The following is a 20,266-nucleotide window of genomic DNA, read 5'->3' as shown; positions in this document are numbered from 1 at the left end:
TATGAAAAATTTACCTAACCTAACAACTCAGCAATAGATTTTCATATCTCACAGTAAGTTTATCCAAAGGAAGTAAACTCTACAAATCTAAAAATCTTGAATTTTTTTTAAATATGAGAAATAGAATTTACGTGGTACTTAATTATCCTGTAACAGCTGATTTTGAAGCTTATGGGAATTCAAAATAATTCTAGAAAAGTTTAGTAAAAGCTTTATTTTTCAAGATGAATTCCAAGTTTAGAGACAAATGTCAGAAAATTTTATATATGGCAGTTATAAAGTCTATGTTTCTCATTTCTTTTGTTGAAAGAAACATTTGTATGCTAATGAATTCTACTTCAATAGAATTCCCTATTTTTAAAACATCTAGTTGTTTTACTAAAGCATAAGTCATTTCTGCATCAACCAATGTCTCCAGATCCACAAGATTTCAGGCGTTCTTTTCCAAAGGATAGATTAGAGGTTCTATCATGGACTGAAATAAAAACCCAATATATTTTATAAATAATCAATAATATCTTAGATTGATATTTACTATTTACAAGACGATTCTATGTCTATAGTCTATAGTCTATATTCTTCCCAGTAATTCTATTCTATAACATTATTATTTGTTACAGACAAAGAAACTGACAGGAGAGTTTAAGTAACTTGCTAATACCACACAGTGATAACCGTTGCAGGTAGGGTTCCTTGATAAAATACAGGACACTTAACCAGGTAAATTTGAATTTCAGGTAAGCAATGTTATCTTTTTGTATAAATATGTTCCAAATATTCCATTGGATGTAATTGGATTTCAAAGTATTCACTGATTATCTGAAACTCAAATTTAACTTGGTATCCTGCATTTTTATTTGCTAAATCTGGAAACTCAAAGTAGAAAAGAGATTTTTATCTGTTCTGTCTTGTCTCAGAGGCTGTGCTCTCTCACGTTACTCTGAACGTTACTCTGAACCATTACTCTCTGTATCTGATAAAAGCTTGATGTTAAAAAATAAAAAAAACTAGGAGCAGGAATACTTGAAATCAAATACTGGGCAAGGATAACTTGAAGACAAAAACTACAGCATGAAAGTTCTTTATTTGCATGTTCATTATTATCATCATTAACATGGTTGTCATTTCTATTGTATATTAAGAGCTTCCTATTGCCAAGCACTATGCTTCTTGCTCTTCGTGCATTAATTTATTTAAATATTGGAGATTTTATTTACATGTAACAGTGAGGTTCAGAGATGGTGCTTTTCCAGTGTCACACAGCTAAAGGGTGGTTTGAAGAGAAAGCAAGTGAACTTAAATTGCAGTTTGTACCGTGTAACCCTAATAGCCATCGGTTCTCAAATTTTAGCATGCATCAGAATCCCCCAAAGAAGTGTATCATAATGACCCAAAGGTGGGCTAATGAAAGCGGAGATTGCTAAGCCCTGTCCCCAGAGTTTCTGACTCACTAGCTCTGGTGTGGGACTCCGGCATCCACGTCTCTAACAAGTTCTCAGATGATTCTCAAGCTGTGGATCTGGAGATTATTTTTCCTTTGAGGACCATTCTGCTGTCTGTAATTCTATCTTAGGGTTTGTCTTAGTGCATTTGGGCTGCTACAACAGGACACCATGGATTAGGTGTCTTATAAACAACAGAAATTTATTTTTCCTAAGTCTGGAGGCTGGCAAGTCCAAGATCAAGGGTCCAGCAGATTTCGCGTCTGGTGAGTGCCTGCTTCCTGGTTGATTGATGGCGGTTCTCTCATTGTGTCTTCACCCGACAGAAGGGTGAGAGAGCCCTCTGGGGTCTCTTTTCAAAGGACATTTTCATGGGGAAACACATCCAGTCATAATAGGACTTTTTCTGTTAACACTACAAATGCAAATGAAATAACATTTAGAAAATTGGAATTGTAAGAAGCAGATAAATAATAACTCTGAGAAGACAACACAAGCAGCAAGGTGAACATCTAAGGAGCTTTGTGGTACCTACAGGTCATTTTGAGAATGTTTAAGTGGGAGTCAGAAAAAGCACAACACCCAAGTTATGGGTGCAGAGGGATCCAATGCAGGGACTGGGAAGAAATGAGTTTATTATCAATTTTATATGTTATCCATGTAAGCTGATTCTCTTTCTAGAAACTAATGTAAAAGGACTGAAGGACTGTTTCTTTCTTCACTTTGAATTTTTGGGGATGGAGTTTTCCTCTTCAATGTTACATAAAATATCTACATAATCCATCAGGTATTAATCATTGTTGCTACTATTAGACTAACCTTTCCCTCAGGCAATTTAGGATTGTGTAAAAATATTTAAAAATATATATCATAAACTGTGACACAGCAATTCCTCTTTTAAGAAGTTGATAAAAGAAAATTATTAAATTTTTGCAGATTTAGAAAGATATTATTCTCAGTATTGCTTCTCATAGAGGCAACTGGGAGCAAGCTGGCTGAGACTCTTCACCGAAGCATCTCATATAATCCCACTGTTCCACTTACCAGCTCCATTGATCTCAGTTTCCTAAACTGGCCAATTTCCTCTTGATCCCAGAGTCCCACAGGCTTGCTCCTTCACATTTCTCCCATGTCACCTTAAAGGAGACTGCTATTTTTTTTTTCATTTCATATTCTTATTATAATTAGAATTGTGCATGTTGTTGACTTACGTATAACGGCTTACCTCCAGCCCACGATCTCCTTGAGGGTAGCGGTTTTCTGCCTGATCAGCAGGTCTCAAACAGTGTCTAGCACTTAGTAAGCAACCAGTATTTACTAAGTGAATTGGTGGACAAATCCCTTTTTAGATTCTGTCTCATTAAATTTATTTTTCCGAATTCTGTAAAAATCTCTAGACTCTTTACTACAAAAAATGTCGCATACTGTCTGATGTCTGGTGACTCTGTTGTTATTTTTCAGGAGCTGTGTTATTGAGTTCCGATTTTTCTTAAAATGATTCAATTAACTGTCTGCTTTATAAGAGAATATAATACTTACTTAGTAGATAAATTAAACTGGAACCTCTATTTGCCTGTTAAATTTCCCTTAACCTCACTAATCAAAGAGAAAACAGAAGTTATTTTCCAGGCGCAAATCTTTTGAAAATTAAATGAAAAGAGGAGATGTTCATTTCTTTACATGCATTTTTGGATCAAAGCCTTAAGTATATGACTACTTGCAGGGACTATATTTTATTTCACTGTTTACTCAAAATTGTTAGTTGGTTGAAAAATTAAAAATTAGCCCTGAATAAGGAAATAGATATGTCCTCTAAACAAAAAAATAATGTTCATGTGACTGTGCTAGAAAATACACTCACTTCAGGTACTTTTCAGAGAAACACTCAAATATCCCACAATAACAATTATAAGCATGGGTTGTTCTGGGCTATTCAATAACTCTCCATATTTGGACAGATTGTTCTACGCTTAAAGTGCTAAGCTCTCTTTTTATGACATTCCATTCACTTTTTGTGGACACTACTGAACTTATAAAACCCTGAAGTTTATGCATCCCGTGTAAATTTAATTGACTGCCTTGCTCATGGTAAGTCCTTTTAAGTATCTTTGAAATTAGCCTGAAAATGGGAGAAAAAAATGTAGGGGGTTGAGATTTATTTCCATGTTTGTAGTTTCTGAGTGTAAACCTGTGACACGTGGTTGTATGTTACTTCATTAGCTGTATCAGTAGGGTTCAATTAGAAAAACAGAACCAGCAGGAGATACGTATTAAAAGATGTATTATAAGGAATTGGCTTACATGTTTGTTGGGGCCAGGTGGGTATGTCCAAAAACCACAGGACAGGCTGTCAGGAAGAGCAGGCTGGAACTCTGGGCCACAAGCCCAAACTGCAAGCCACAGGCTGAATTTCTTCATCTTCAGGGAAGCCTTAATTCTCTCAATTCCTTAAATCTGGCCCACTCATTTATCCAGGATAATCTCCCTTGCTCAAAGTGAATTTATCATAAACTTTAATAACATCTATAAAATATTTCGCAGAAACAACTAGTTTGGTATTTGGTTGAATTACTAAAACTGCAGTCTAGCCAAGTTGACACATAAACTAACCATCACACCATTATTCTTGAGAGAAGTAAAATAATTGTGCCTTGCATAATAGTAAATAGGAAAATTTTGAACCGTAAAAGTGGAGTTAGTTGGAAATCATATTCTCTAAGTTCCCTTTCAGATCTGCATTATGAAAAGCAAGAATTATCCAAGCAGAAATACCGAGATTTCTGTCCCATGTTGCAGGGTTGTGGGCTAGAAGGAAGATGGTGTTTCAGAGTTAAGATGATAACAATTTCCAGGACTATTGGAATGAAACCTTCTTTCAAACATATTAACACTTCATAAAACTTCATTGGTCATACATCAAAATCTTGAAAAATAGGAAAACAAAAAGTGTGGGGAATGGATTTTTCCAATAGGATCCTTATGAAAAACGTCTGATTTTGCTCTAAATATTTTAATGACAAACATTCAACAGTCTGTACACTTGTGAATATTTTCATGAGTGTAAATTTGACCAATTGGGAAACTTGCAGAAGGAGGAAGAGAATAAGATTGGAGGAGGGGAGAGGAGGAGGGGAAGAAGAAGAAGAGGAAGAGGAAACATTTTCTTGGAGTTAGTTTGAGTTAGAAGATGTTTAGTGTTTCAAGCAGAATTAACTGGGCCAGATAACATGCAGACATTATCAACACAAAGGGAGAGCTGAAAGATGTACCTAGATAATTCAGCAAAATAGATAAAAGGAGATAAAATAAGGATCTGGCATTATCTGGAAAGTGATGAATTCTAAGTTATGCTAGCTCTAACAAGTCAATGGTACATGATGAAATCTGTAGAGAAGCCACTTAGAAGTAAAAGATATTTTTTTGCAAAAATGTGTAACTAAAAATCTAATAGAAGGGGAATGGGATAATAATAATAATAGTAATAAAACTATAATAATATATATAATAAAATAATAACATTATTATAATAGTAACATTGATGGCTCAAAAGAAATCAAGAAAGGATGAAAAATAATTAGAGTAGCTGGGACAAATAGAAAATTAAAAATAAAATGGGAGACTTAAATCCAAATAAAGCAGTGATCACATTGAATGTAAATGAACTAAATATTTCTATTAAAACATAAATATTGTCAGACAAACTTCTAAAATTAAGATCCAATTTTTTGCTTCTTAAAGTAAGCACACATACTAAGCATATTGACACAAAAAAGTTGAAAGTAAAGTAATCAGAATATATTTTCAGTTTACAACCTCCTTGCTTCCTTCATCTAGGCCCTGAAAAATGGTCAGGAAGAAAAAAGAAGTGGAAAAAATTAATTAGTGTTATGTGCGTCAAGGATCCTACACATTCTACAGATACTGCAGAAATTAGATAGATAATAAGAGAAATATTTTGAACAAATTTTGGCTAATGTATTCAAAAATTAGATAGAATAGGCATCAGAAGAAACAAAAATCTAAAATATGCTATAATATCTTCATAAAATCAACTATTTTACTGAAACGTATTCTGCAAAGAACTCTCCCTACTGAGATTCCTTCACTAGTAATTCCCAGACACTTAAAGAATATATATCACTGATAATATTCAATTCAGATAAAATACACACCTACTCACTTCATAAAGCAAGATTAAATAAAATTTGACAAGAGAGTTACAAGAAAATTACAGACCAATCTGTCTCATGAATATGGGCAGACACTAAAATCCTAAATGGAATATTAGAAAATGAAATTCAGTTATGACAGTTATCTATTCCTTTAGAAAAGCAACAGCCTAAGTTGTAGTTGAAAGCAACAATCTAGCATTGTCTCTCTCGGGTCTGTGGGTTGAAGGGCTTCAGCTGGGGAGTGTTTTCTTGGATTCTTCCCTGCAAGTGTAGTCAAATGGCGGCTCTGTCTAGAATCACCTGAAGGTGTCTTCATTCTCGTGCCTAATGTCTGTGCTGCGAGATCAGGGACAACTGGAGCCTGGTTGGGCATGGCTCAGTCCTTTTTATAGGCTGTTTCCATGTCTTGGCTATTGTAAATAGTGCTGCTGTGAACATTGGGGTGCAGATGTCTTTTTGAATTAGGGTTCCTTCTGGATATATGCCCAGGAGTGGGATTGCTGGATCATGTGGTAAGTCTATTCCTAGTCTTTTGAGGAATCTCCACACTGTTTTCCACAGTGGCTGCACCAAACTGCATTCCCACCAGCAGTGTAGGAGGGTTCCCCTTTCTCCACAGCCTCTCCAGCATTTGTCATTTGTGGACTTTTGAATGATGGGGCACGGCTCAGGCTTCATGGAGCCTCTCCACATAACTAACCTGGCACTACTGAGGGTCTTATAGTATCAGTCTATGACTTCTGACACGTCAACAGACTTCCCTTAGAGCTAGTTATTCTTGAAGGAAATGTAAATTTTTATCTTTCCCTAGCCTATTTACACGTTATCTTTACCACCATACTCTACTGGTCAGAAGCAAGTCAAGTTACTAAGCCAGCCCAAATTCAAGGGAAAGGAACTACACAAGGTAATAAATAATGGGAAGTGTTTTTTATTTGTTGGGGCCGTATCAGTGATTTTTTAGAAAGGATGTCGTATAACAAACAATGATGTTTCTTCCAGGTGTGTAGTTTTGTGTTAGTTTTTAATGTTCAAGACTCAATCAATGCAATTCATTGTATTAACAGAACAAAGAAGACAATATATATGACACTCTGAGTATAAACAGAAAAAGTATTTATTAAAGTCTACACTCATTTATAAAGGAAAAAAACTTAGAAAAATACAATATATTGAATTGATAAATATTAAAAGCTTTCTTCCAAAATTTGGATGGGACAAGGATGTACCCTATCACCAGTTACATTTAAGACTATACTAGAGAGTATAATCAGTTTAATATAATCTAAGAAAAATAAAGTACAGATTAGAATCAAATAAATTATTATACATAAATAGCATGTTTGTGCTTGGAGGAGATCCAAAAGCAGCACAAATAAACCGTTAGATTGTTACGTGAATTTGGCAAGGTTTCTGGACTCAAGGCCAAAATTATACAAAAATTATGAAAAGAACTAGTGGTGCTTCTATACACTAGCATAAAATACAGAAACAAAAAAAATTAAAGAATACAATTTTCAGTATCTTCAAAACATAAAAATTACCTAGGAATAATTATAATAACAATGTGCAAGTCTTTGATCCTGAAACTACAATAGAATTGAAAATTATTTTTTAAAAAAGTCAATGCTAAGATAATGACTTTGGAAGCAATATTGTAAATTTGTTAATTTTCTCCCCCCCCCAATATATATATATATATATACTTCTTGAGCTGGATAGTGGTCACTTGAGGGTGTTTACTTTGTCAAAAACCATCACACTGTTTTCCTCAATTTGTTCACTACTTGTATGTATGTTTTGCTTTAGTTAAAGCGTTGCTTTTGAAAATTCAGAGAGGCAAGGTGAATGTAGATCAAAGATGACTTTGACACTTTGATACTGGGTGACAAGGGATAGGAAGAGGCTAATAAAATTCATGAAAAAAGGAAGATCAGGGATTAATGGGGCTTAATTCAGGGTGATATTTATCAAATTCAGAGAGACTGAGAGAGAGAGAGACAGAGATGGGAAGGAGATGGGGTAGGAAAGGGGGAAAGGAGAGAAAAGGGGACAGGACAAGAGAGAGATTATTCCCATATTTCAAATGAGACAAAAAATGGAAGGATATTAACCTTGATCTCTCTAACCGAACATCCTCATTTCACTAAACCATTTATTGATTTCATTGTGCTGTTAGAGCACATGGCATTTTTATTGATTTTAGTCTCATACAATACTTAGGGACTTTTCTGGTTCACTGTTATAGCTCATTGACATTTGCTAATACCATCTAGATAAATTATAAACCTGAAGCTAACTATCCATGTTCTATATTTTGAGTTCTATAGAAACTGCATTTTGTATAATGCTTATAATCCAAAATGACAAGAGAACTCGGTATATGTTACAGTAGATTCAATAACGCCAAACCCCCACCCCAAGCCAAAGATGTCCACGTCCAAACCCCCGAAACCCACCTGGGAACATGTGAGTTTACATTATAAAAGGTGCTCTGCAGGTATGATTAAATTTAGGATTCTGAGGTGGGGAGATAATCCCAGATTATCTCAGTGAGCCCAATATAATCATAGTGTCCTTTTAAGAGTGAGGCAAGAGAGTCAGAATCAGAGACGGAGATCTGACAACAGAAGCAGAGACCAGAGTGATATGAGAAAGAGGCCAAGAGCCAAGCGACAGGGGTGGCCTCTAGAAGTTACAAAGGGCAAAGGGATGCATTCTACCCCTAGTGCAGAAGGAACGCAGCCCCGCCATCCCATCCTAGACTTCTGACTTCCAGAAACGTAAGATGATAAATGTGTGTTGTTTTAAACCCCTTAGTTTGTGATAATTTGTTATAGCATCAACTAGAGACTAACATGTGAGGTCACACGCTTTTCGTGATCTTTGACTTTCCAGAAATCACAAGATTTGCGCTCTTAATGGCCTAGCGGTCTCAGAGTCATGAGTGGTCGCTTTTTGTCTGTTTTGTTTTCATTGTTACACTAGGAGTCTACAAAACCGAAAACACTACAGCCTGGCAACAGAAAGGGCTGCTTTCCTTTGCAAGTGATGGAGCAATGCAAATACATCAGTAGGCGTGGTAGTGGCAGGCAGTGCTGGCCGTATCCACACCATCACTGATTAAATCAGAATCTGTTTCCATGCTCACATCTCATTGTTACCACCGAGCTCAGCCTCAGTCCTAATAGGTCTTCCTGAACTGATTTTTACTCGTTTCCAGTTAATTTTCTACCCTGGCAACAGTGCTGTTTAAAAAGTATGAACTTGATCATGCTTGGTCTTAATTTAAAAGTCACCTTTGTTAGTAGATAAAGACCTCTATTATTAACAAAGTCATAAACATGGCATTCATGGCTTCACAGGATGTGGTCCACGCCTTTTTCACCAGCCCAATTCAAAAGGCATTTCTTTAGAGAGTCCTTTTTTTTCCCCCCACGTATTCCCAGATGAGGCCAGTCTTCCCTTTTATCATCTTTCAGAACACCTTGAACTTCCACACGACTTAACAAATCATAACTAAGTAACTAATTGTTGAACCGGGTGCTTTAATTTTATCTTCCCTGCTATGACATAAGCTCTGTGAGTCCAGACCCTTTGTCCTGAATACTGCCCTCCTCCTCACGCTTGATGTCTTGCACAGGTAGGCATTCCATTTATTTTTCTTGAATGAATGAATGAAAAGTTTTGAGCTAGAAAATGCTAAATTCAGACCCTCCAGTTCTATTCATTTGTATTTTTTTTAACCTTATTCATATCATGTATCTTTATGAGTCCCGCTCTTTATTATCTGTCAAAGGCTGTCTGTCAAACTCAGCAGGTTTTGTGATCATTGAACATAATGTAGGTAAAGGACCTGGCACTTTGTTGGTACCTGGTAAGGATTCGTGTTTATTACAACAAATTTTCTTCATTGGTTGTCTTAGCTCACAGACATCCAAAGCCTGGTTACTCAAAGTGCAGTCAGCCACCCCTGTAAGCTTGTTAGAAATGCAGGCTGCGCAGGCCCACCCCAGACTCACTGAATCGGATCGTGATTTTGAACAAGATCCCTAGGTGATTTTCCCATTAAAATTTGAGAACCGCTATTCTTAGATTTCACTTGCTTTGTAGAGTTTGGGGAGCTACCTAAAGATGTTTTATTTGTCATCTGATCTAATTTGATTAAACTGAAAGGAAGCTGAGAACGCTTTTATTATTAAAGCGTCTTATTTTGTCTTTGACCTGTCATTCTTTATTAAAAAGCACCGATGCTTGAAACTGCTCTGTTGTGCAATGGCCAAGTGACATGCAGTCCACATAGCCTGCACCCTGGTGGAGGAGCATCAGCTTTCTAAGAAATATCTGAACTTACCTTGCTTTGAAAGAAAAAGAAAGCTTTTACTACAATGTACCTGTAAGAGTAATGTCAGGCAATGCAGTTCGAGCAAACTTCATCACCAGCCCAGCTCCTTGTGGGCCAAGTGCCCAGATCAATAGTGTAGGACACACAATTACTGCTTAACAAATTGTATCCAAGTTTCCCCGAGATGACATAACCCAGGTTTCATTGCTGTGATAGAAACCGTGCTATGGAAGAATGAGACCCAAGTGTCTGGAGATGAAGGGAGATCGCCAGAGAAATTTAGTGGTGTGTAGCGATGTGGTGTGCTTTTCTTATGATCCAACTTAAGTGTCATGGAGTAATTCGTTTCCAGTTTGCATCTCACAAGCGTTGGCCTGCATCTTGTCTAGCTTAGCATCCCCACAGAGCTGGGCCGAGAACTAGTCTCTTGGACGCTAACGGGATCTCTGTGCCTGGATTAGCCCTACAGGATTTGCGCAGTAAAGCCAGGAGTCGGCCCTTTATTTATATTGATGTGAGTGTAGTCACAGGGGGAAATGACTGTTACTCAGAAGAATGGCTCTTACGAGAGTCGAGATATTTGCAGTTCTAAGTCTGCTTTAGTGGTTTTCATTTATTTATTTTTCATTGCTAGTCATTTGCTCAGACTAGCAATATACTCTTAGAACTCAAATGACTGCCTTAATTGAAACTGCATTGGACAAACAGCCAGGAGACTTGCATTCTAGTCCAGCCCTGCTACTTACTAGCAGCGTAACCTTGGGGGAAACCGCCTTATCTGCCTGAGCTTTAAGGAAACTCAGTTAGGTAATCTCTAAAGTCCTTTCCAGAGGACATTTATGTGATTCAAGACATTAATTAAAAAAGGAATCTCTTTAAAAAGGACAAAAAAGTATCATGAGGAGTTTTCTTTTTAAAATCCAAAGATGGCATTTAGGGAGCCCATAAATTATCTGTAGTTACATATAAAATTGTCTGTGTTTGCTTACAGGCATTTATGAAGAGTGTTCATGGCTTTCATGAGATTCTTTAATGGTTCTGTGACCCCCAAATTGCAAAAAGAATATGACAGGTCTGCAAATTAAGAGTTAAGAGTGCTTATTTGAAAGGAAGCTTAACGTGGTCACCAAAGATCAAAATGTGTATTTCTTAAATGAAATTTAATAATGATTGACTTATGGTAACACCACAAACACACATGCTACACACACACACACACACACCCCGGGATAATTTATCCTGTGTCTGCCTAATCCTATGAATCGCTTTTTATTCAAGCTAATTATAAGTCGATTCAAACAGTGTTCAAAACACTACTTCAGCAGTTATGGAAAATTAGAATAATATCTAAAAAAAAATCCATTTCTAACAAGAGAACCCCATGTACATCTTAAAGGCTAATGCTGCTATTCTGGAAAAAAATATTTTAAAGCTGTAATTTTCTGTAAGAAGGATCTTGACAACTGCTTTGGATTTATTTCCTTCGTGTTCTTCCAAAATTGAATTACATCGAACGCCGTACATAATCTTGAAGAAAATGTGATTTGCTGCATGCAGCAAGGTCTCTTTTTTTCACCCCATCATCTGAGAGAGAATGTCTGACTGCAAACACACCTATGCAAGTTAATTTGCTTTTCATATGTCTTCTGAGCTACTATTATCTGAGATCAGATTCATCTCTATGAATAATTTTGGGCCACATAATTATTTGGAAGGTTTTAGGCGTATTTCACATAAAATTTTTCTAGATGAAGTGACCCTGGCATTGTGTTAAAAATCCTACCTTTCTAGGCTTATCGTTTTAATTCGTAATTTACTTGAATGCTAAGTAGAGAGATTTTGTGTTTTCAATAAACATTGCCTAGTGGTTTTATTTTTAAAACTACATTTTTAAATCAAGATGGACCAGATGGATGCTTCATTGCTTCATGGCTACACTTCACTTTAGGGCAGAAACTCAGAGTCGTAGTCTTGACAAGACTTAGGAATCTTCCAGAAAAATTCTGATTTTCTTCTTAGTAGCAATTTAATCACATTCAGATTTGCTTCATAAAATCAAACAGTTGTTTCCTCATATCTGTGTCCTACTCTTCTTTATTTCCTCCTGCCCCAGTTTCCTGACCAGTTTTACTACGTAGGAACCAGGCTTCCAATGTCTGGAAAGCCATGAGCAGGACTAGTCTCACTGGTAAGGAATGGGGACTCCAGAAACAGATGTTTGGGATCCAGGAAACACACACTCCTTTTCAAGGACACATTTCATTTTTCAGGGATGTGTCAATAAGCCCACACAGCCTCCGAAGAACAGAAATAGAACCCTGTCGTTATCTGCTGATACACAGTGAGGTGCATCGTATCCCACGCTTTCACTCAGTATCTCTGCTGAATGAGGTTCAAAGCCTGCAGGTTTACTCTGGGGACAAAGAAGACACTTGGAGTCTTTTCTTAGCCGGTTCAATTTAGAATTTAGACTTTGCTGGTAATTTTTCTTTGGCTGATAATGAAAATTGCTGGCACATTCTCCAGTCTGGATAGTTATCTATAAATAAATAAAGTCTTATGCTAGTTTGGTCAGAAAGAAAATAATATTAGGGCCTGCAGCAGATAATTGAAATGCCTACTGGGAGAGAGAGATCTATGTTTCTGTAAGAAATGGAGCAATTAGAGGTACATCAGGGCGGCGTTGGGTTGGTAATACGCCCAGTCTAAAGCACATATGTTATACATCTATGTATGAATTATATGAAAAGCATCTCTCCATCCTCTCTCAAGGACAATCCTTTTAAATACTTAAATAACTGTTTGATCTCAGATTTTGATACCTATATGATCAATTGATGGGTTATAACATTTTAATAAGAACTAATCAAGAATAGAAAAGAACCAGCAATGTCCTCTAATCATTGAGTCATAGTTTTAAGTTTTGTGTTTTTTGTTTGCTTGTTTGTTCTTGGGAAAGGGGGCAGGGCAGAAGGCTGAGGGAAAAAATGCATCATATCGGTAATGAGAACAAAGCTGCACACGTGCGATGAGAGACAAAGTCAAGGAATTCCTCCTGGGCGACTCCTCTCTTTTGTAACTACTTCCCACTCTCTCTGCTTGACTGAATTCGGCTCAACTTTCACATTCGAGAATAAATGCCACTTTCTCAGAAAAGCCTTTGCTCACATCACATAGTCCCATCATAGACTTCACTTCTCTGTTATAGCAGTAAACAGTGGTATTTATACCATTATTCATATGTTCTGTATCTCTTTTCTTTCTTTAGATCAAAAGTTTCATAAGAGCAGGAACCTATCCTTTTTTGTCCTCTATCACATCTGAGTGCCTCACACTTTATCAGGCAAATAGTAACAATAAAAAATGTTAACATGTCGCGTACTGTGTGTTGGACACTGTTCATTTATTAACCCCCTAAATCTCCTTGAGGCAAGCATCATGACATTTCTTATTTCACAGATGAAGAAATGGAAGTGAAGAGAACTTGAGTGACTTCTACAAGCTTGTGCAGCCGCTAAGAGGTCAAGCTGGATTTAAACCCAGGCATTCTAGCTTCAGAATTTGCACTCTTAAACATTTTGTTATTCTGCTCCTATAGTAACTCTTTATTCAATAAATAAATGAACAGACAAATGAACTAGACGGACCCGTATCAGAGGGACTGTCTTGCTTTAGTCGTCACAAATGGCCTTTTGAAGAAATGAGAGATGAAATGAGACCTGAAGGCATGTGGAGAAGTGAAAGTTAGCCCAAGAGCTATGATGTAGGTGTTGGACAAGGAGGATGGAGGCGCAGGAGGGTGGTGGGGAAGAAAAACTCGGCATAGAGTTTAAGGTACCCGTGTCGCACTCATGATCTTAATGATTGAGTGAGTATGTTTCTCTTGAGCTGAAAACATAAATCTAGGCTGGAAATGTAAATTTGGGACAGTGTAAGTAGCAACTGAAGTCACGAGAGCCCAGCCAAAAGCAAAGGACCACTAGAGCAGATGGCCCGGGCCTTATCCAAATGAACCGCGACAAATTTGTGATCTCTTGACCTCGGTTTCCTCTGTGGTAAAATGTCAATACAGAAAATGCAGTCCACGGTGTAGATGTTAGGCTGTCATGAAGCAACCGTGAAATCCCTGGGCACATGGAGTGTATCCACTAATGGTTAGTTTCTTTCCTTTCCTTCTATACACTTAATGTGATTTTTCAAGTAATTTCAGAAATTAACAATAACGTTTAAGAGGACATTTTAAAGCCTAGATAGAAATTAAAGATTAGCTAAGTCTAACCAACTGTTTACGCATCTATTACATTTTTAATTTAACTGACTATATATTTTTATTTCAAAAATCCTACTTGTTTGTTCTTTCACATTGACTCTTATTTCATTCTTTTTTTTTTCCTATGGTTTTTTTGTTTTCCTTTAACCATTATAAACAAATTTGCCGTTGACTCTCCATCGAAGAGTGAATGCTAACTCCCAAGGACAGGAGTTGGAAAAGAAACGATTCTGTTCCCTAATTAAAGGCAGATTCCTATTCAAACCAAAAGAAGGAAGATACTAAATTTTAAAAATAAAAAAGGTTTTATAAACTCATTTGGGCTCCCTCTCAGATTTTTTTGTTGACTCGCTTTTTTTGTTTGTTTTCAAACCTAAAATACATGCATTTTCCTGATTTGGCAATGAGAACGGCGTCAGAATCCATATATTGTGGGATTCAAGAGCAAAACTTGGTACAGTAACGGGAAGGAAAGTATCTTACCTGATTATGAGGATTATGGCTTAGAGATACTGGGATGGGCTCTAGAAGAGGCTTTTCTCAGATAAAGAGGAAAAGGATAGATGTTTTTGACTACGTTCTTTAAGATAAAAGTATCTTCAAATCAGCTATAAAATTGGACTTCAAATGAACCCTAGATAATTGCAAAGATGCGATTATCTCAATTCCAGCACCTGGGTATTTAACCTGGCTTATCCTCTGAAAATAATTCAATGAGTTTCTTGATCAGATCAATGTATTACATTCTCTCCCCACACGATTCAAAGGGGAAAAAGCACAGTTAACTGTGTTATTAAGTTTTATGCGCACACACGTGTACCGTCCCTCCAAGACTCCTAACTCAGTCTAAGGATTTGCTTTATGCTAGTTCAAACCCAAGAGTTGAATTAGTATCTAAAATGAAATTGTCACAGACACAGTGATTGTAACTCATACACTTCTGGTTTAGTGAAAATTTTCATCATTTGGAAGTACCTGACCATGAGGGAAAATGACTGCCTCATTTTTCTTTAAAAAAAAAATCTCTCTTTGCTTCATTGGACACATACATATAGCTTTATCCTTCTAGGCCCATTTTGGAGTAGTTCTGAAACAGTCACACAGAAATTCACACCAAGTTGGAAACTGTCAAGCATGTTTAATTTCATGTTTGACAATTGAGAGACAGATTCCTTCATTCAGTTTCTTCATTTTATTTCTTCAGCTGTGAAGCCTTCTGCTCAGATTGACATGCAGATGTCCACTAAGGAGACCAGCTTTGAGACTTTGTGATAAAGGTGTGTTTTGGGTTCTAAATTCTCTGCTCCCTTTGACTCACCAGATGATTTCTTGTCCTGTCTGTTTCACAGCCCATCAGAACACTCCTCAGCTACTCCAGCCTTAGGAGAGGCCAGAGACCCACACGACATGGCTTAAAGGATTCTGACTTGGTCCTGTTACCCACTCTTTCCCCCAAGTCGTCTTGTCTACTAGATTGTCCAAGAGATGAACACTCTTCTGTCCCAAGCAGCTCACAATCGTACAAAGTAAGACAACTAACACAGAGTATGTTACTTTTGTCCTATGTATTTATATGTAGATACATCTAACTGTCATAGAGCAGAGCTATGTCAGTGGCATAAAATAGTGCTTTGATATCACAGAGGATAAATTGTTTGACTTCCCTGAGGATGTGGGACGTCTGGATATTGCGAATGTACACGATATTTGAGCTGAGCCTTGAGAAATGAGAGAACAGTGAGGAAGGATCATTTAAAAGAGCTGTCTGAGTAGAATTCATGAGACAATCAAAGGCACACACTGGGGGATGGAGGAGCAAGTAGTCTGATGTGTTTAGACTTTAAAATACAGAACATAGAGTGAGGGGAGGACCAGCAAGAAATTATGACGCTGGGAAGTGAGGCAGAGGCCAGGCTGGAGCAACTGAAAGAAACGTGAAGGAGTTTGAAGAAGCCTAAGAATGTTTTCAGAAGCAATGAAAGAAGGGTTCACTTGTTCAAGCATATGTTATGGAAGATTAGAGTTGGTAGCAAAAATCAAATTGCAAATGTTTAAGTGACATGTTCTCAAACTTAAGGCATCTAAGAGTTGCTTGGTAGAGATATGAAAGCAAGGTTGTTAGATCTCCAGTCACCTTGTGTAGAGGGGGTCCAGGGAGCTGCATTTTCAGCTAGTGCCTCAGAATATTCAGCTGGAGGCAGTTTATAGACCCTACCTTGAGAAACAGTGGATTAAGATATTGTGTAGAAAGTAAATGGAAGCAGTGAGAGTCAAAAAAATTTTTTTTTCAAGAAGTTGGCGTTGCAGAAAAGAAGAGAAAATAGTTGAGAATATGATCTCTGGATTCATACTTTATAGATTTGCATCCTCGTGTCACCACTCATTTCTGCAGGATCTTGGGCAAAGCCTTCTGCACTGCAGTCTCCCCACATGCAAAATGGGAGCAGTCAGAGCCCCTAGCTCATAGGATTTTATGGTGCTTATGTGATGATTAGAAGTAAAATGATTTGGCCAATTTCTGAAAGAGTGTAAATGCTCGGTACATTTTAGGAATTATTACTGCTGACATCTGTATTTGAGGCAGCAACAGGATAAAAACACACTGTTTTCAAATATTCAAAATCTCTGTGGGTAGGATAAGGGAGAGTTGCTCAATGCGAAAAATGAAAATCCATACTTGAAGCTAGATCTCAGAGTTGGAGAAATAAATAGAATACAAGACACAAGTGGTACCTCTTGCTGAGAAAGAGAGGTGGATGCTTTTTAGAAGCAGAAGAAAAAGGAGAAAGAATTAGAATTTAAAATATATCCCTATTTCTAGGGAACCCTCCTATATTGCTGGTGGGAATGCAGTTTGGTGCAGCCATTATGGAAAACAGTATGGAGATTCCTCAAAAGACTAGGAATAGACTTACCATGTGACACAGGAATCCCGCTCCTGGGCATATATCCAGAAGGAACCCTACTTCAAAATGACACCTGCACCCCAATGTTCATAGCAGCACTATTTACAATAGCCAAGACAGACATTGAAACATCCTAAATGTCCATCAACCAACCGGATAAAGAAGATGTGGTATATTTATATGATGGAATACTATTCAGCAATAAAAAATGACAATATAATGCCATCTGCAGCAACATTGATGTCCCTGGATAATGTCATTCTAAGTGAAGTAAGCCAGAAAGAGAAAGAAAAATACCATATGAGATCACTTATATGTGGAATCTAAAAAAAAGAAAGAAAAAGAAAGAAAGAAAAGAAAAAGACAAATGAGCATGGATGCAGGGCAGAGACAGACTCATAGACATGGAGTACAGGCTTATGGTTGCCAAGGGGGAGTCGGGTGGGAAGGGACAAACTGGGAGTTTGAAATTTGTAGACACTGACAGGCGTATGTAGAATAGATAAATAAGGTTATACTGTATAGCATAGGGAAGCATACACAAGATCTTGTGGTAGCTCACAGAGAAAAAGAATGTGACAATGAATATACGTATGCTCATGTATAACTGAAAAACTGTGCTCTACACTGGAAATTGACACAACATTGTTAACTGACTATAACTCAATAAAACAAAATTAAAAAAATAAAAAAATAAAATATACCCCTATTTCCAAACCTCTGTGTACTGAGGCCCTGGAAGCAAATAAGAAAGTTTTCAATGAATTACCCTCAGCTTTCTTTGTGATAATAAGAAGAGAATAATTTGCCCCTGTGCGTGTTCCAAGTTTGTCCTCTTCTGTTACCATTAGCCCCTCAATTTCAGTAAATATCTTCTTTTATTACCCTGAGAAGATCAAGTCGTATCTGAATTCTATGTGCACTGTCCCAACTTTGGTGCGTTTTATTATACCATATTGCTATATGCTTTCATGGATTCTCTCTACCCTGACTTCTGTCATGACAGTCCGCATCTCTCTTCTCAGCTAAATCCAATCTCTTTTTCTTGGCCTTGACCTTCTCCCTTTCCGTCTCCCGTGAAACACCTTGCTCCATCAATTTCTCCTCCTCTTGCATCTTTAACTTCTGTCTCCATTTTATCTTTCTCTTCTCATAAATTTGCTTACCTTCCTGCAAACATTTTAACTCAAAAACGATGTCTTTTTATCAACAATCTCTGCAAGTTTCTATTATTTTCCCTCCTTTTGACCACAAATATCTTTACGATAATTCTACTTCTAACTCTAAGCAGTGCTTTCTCAATCGTTTGATTCAAATGCAGTCACTGAATATTTTTTCTTCCTCATCTCTCTAGATAATTTGACATTCTTGGCCCTGTTTGTCACATTGAAGCTTTCTCATCCTTTGAATTCTGTGTTCTTCTACCTGCCCCTTCGCTTTATTTCTTTTTCCACGTTGTAGGTTTAAGATTTGAACATAAGCACTACCTAAAAATTTTGCTTTTGCTTTTAATGCCACTCTTGTTTATTGTAATCCCACCAGTTTGTGTGGCCACCAGCATTATCTTCATTTCAAGGGACTTTCAAATCTCAAATTTCTATTGGTTTTCTCCACTCATCCTATAAAACCCCCAACATCACCCTAAACTTCATTTTCCACTCCCAAATCCTGACGGAGGTTTTCTATCGTCTGCTTTTGTACAACTTGTCATCATTCTCCAAGTTAATTAGATTTAAAGTTTGGATGTAACCTTGCCCCCTTCCAATACTTCTGTAACTATCTCTAAATGTTTCCAATGCCTTCAAATCTTATCTTGGTAAAATCTTTCATATCTTTTCTCCCCCTTTAACTATCATGGTTCCCACTGTATTTCATACTTAGTTGAGGAAGTTGTGTATTGCACCATTTTAAGGCTTCCATTCACATAGAATATGATGTGAATAGTGGTCCCTAGTGTTTTGTACTGCGAAATCTGCAGAAATGTGCACAGCTTCCCTGTAAACCTGAGTATCTGAATCACTGATGTAGACTCAGAACCAGTCTTCTGTCTTGTGGTTTTCTATTTGAACTAAACCACACTACAAATTATCTTCCCTGAAGTTTAGTTCCAGTCATAGCATTCTCTTCCTTGAAATTCTCCTTTGGCTTTGTCATGTCACACTGAAGGAAGCATCAACTCTTTAATGTTATAAGAAAGGTCTTTGTCAAACTGCCCCCAACATCTGTTTGAGCCACAAAAATGTATCTTGTGATCTTTTAAAACACAATTACTTTTTGAACACTGCCAAGAGTTTGTTAAAATCTGTTTTCTATTTTAGCTACAAATTGGTTGCTATTTCAAACACAAATTGGAACTAATTTAAGCACAAAAAAACTATCTTAGGTATCTAAGGAAGTGTAACGATAACATGGCACAAAACAAAAACAAATAAAAAATAAAACAAATCTCATAGAGTTTGGGAGCCAGACTCAGTACCAGGAATTCATTATGCTTCTCCTGTTAATTAAAAAAAAAACTATTCATGTTAAAAAATACCAAAACAAAAAACTGTCCATGACCCTTGTTAAATACGGTAAGGCAGGTTTTATTCAGGGGGATGACGACAGTGGAGTTTTGTAGTAAGGGAGAGCTGTCAGTCTCGTCTCTGAATATAAGGACAAGTGGCTGTTTCCTTATAGCGAAGGAGCAGGGTGGAGGGCAGTGGATAGAAACTATTAGGAGGATACTTCCTGGCTTGGGGAGCTCTTGTTAGACTGATACAATAGATGTCTTGCTGAATGAAGGCCAGGGTGATAAGCTATTCAGTGTGATAGATGAGGAATTTGATCAAGGTTCGAGGACTTTTGCCAGAGAGATCCCAGCAGAATTCTTACTAAAACTGAACTCACCTGGCCAAGGACACAGCCCAAGTTCAAGGCCTTGAGGGTTTAGAGGAGCTTGACTACAGTTAGGTCAAGCAGAGAGTCTTCATTACACTTCAGACTGTTAACTCTGGACTTAGCCACCAACAGCTCCCAAGGTCTGTTCTTCTCACTTAAAAATCCCACCATCTGAGGAGGAAGAATCTGGTCGGCCTATCTCAACTCAGTCTCCACCTCAGGTGTGGTCAGTGGGACCAAGTACCGAAGTG

This window comes from Vicugna pacos, chromosome 10, assembly GCF_048564905.1.
Source record: "Vicugna pacos chromosome 10, VicPac4, whole genome shotgun sequence".
NCBI lineage: Eukaryota > Metazoa > Chordata > Mammalia > Artiodactyla > Camelidae > Vicugna > Vicugna pacos.
Note: the sequence above shows the minus strand (reverse complement) of the source record.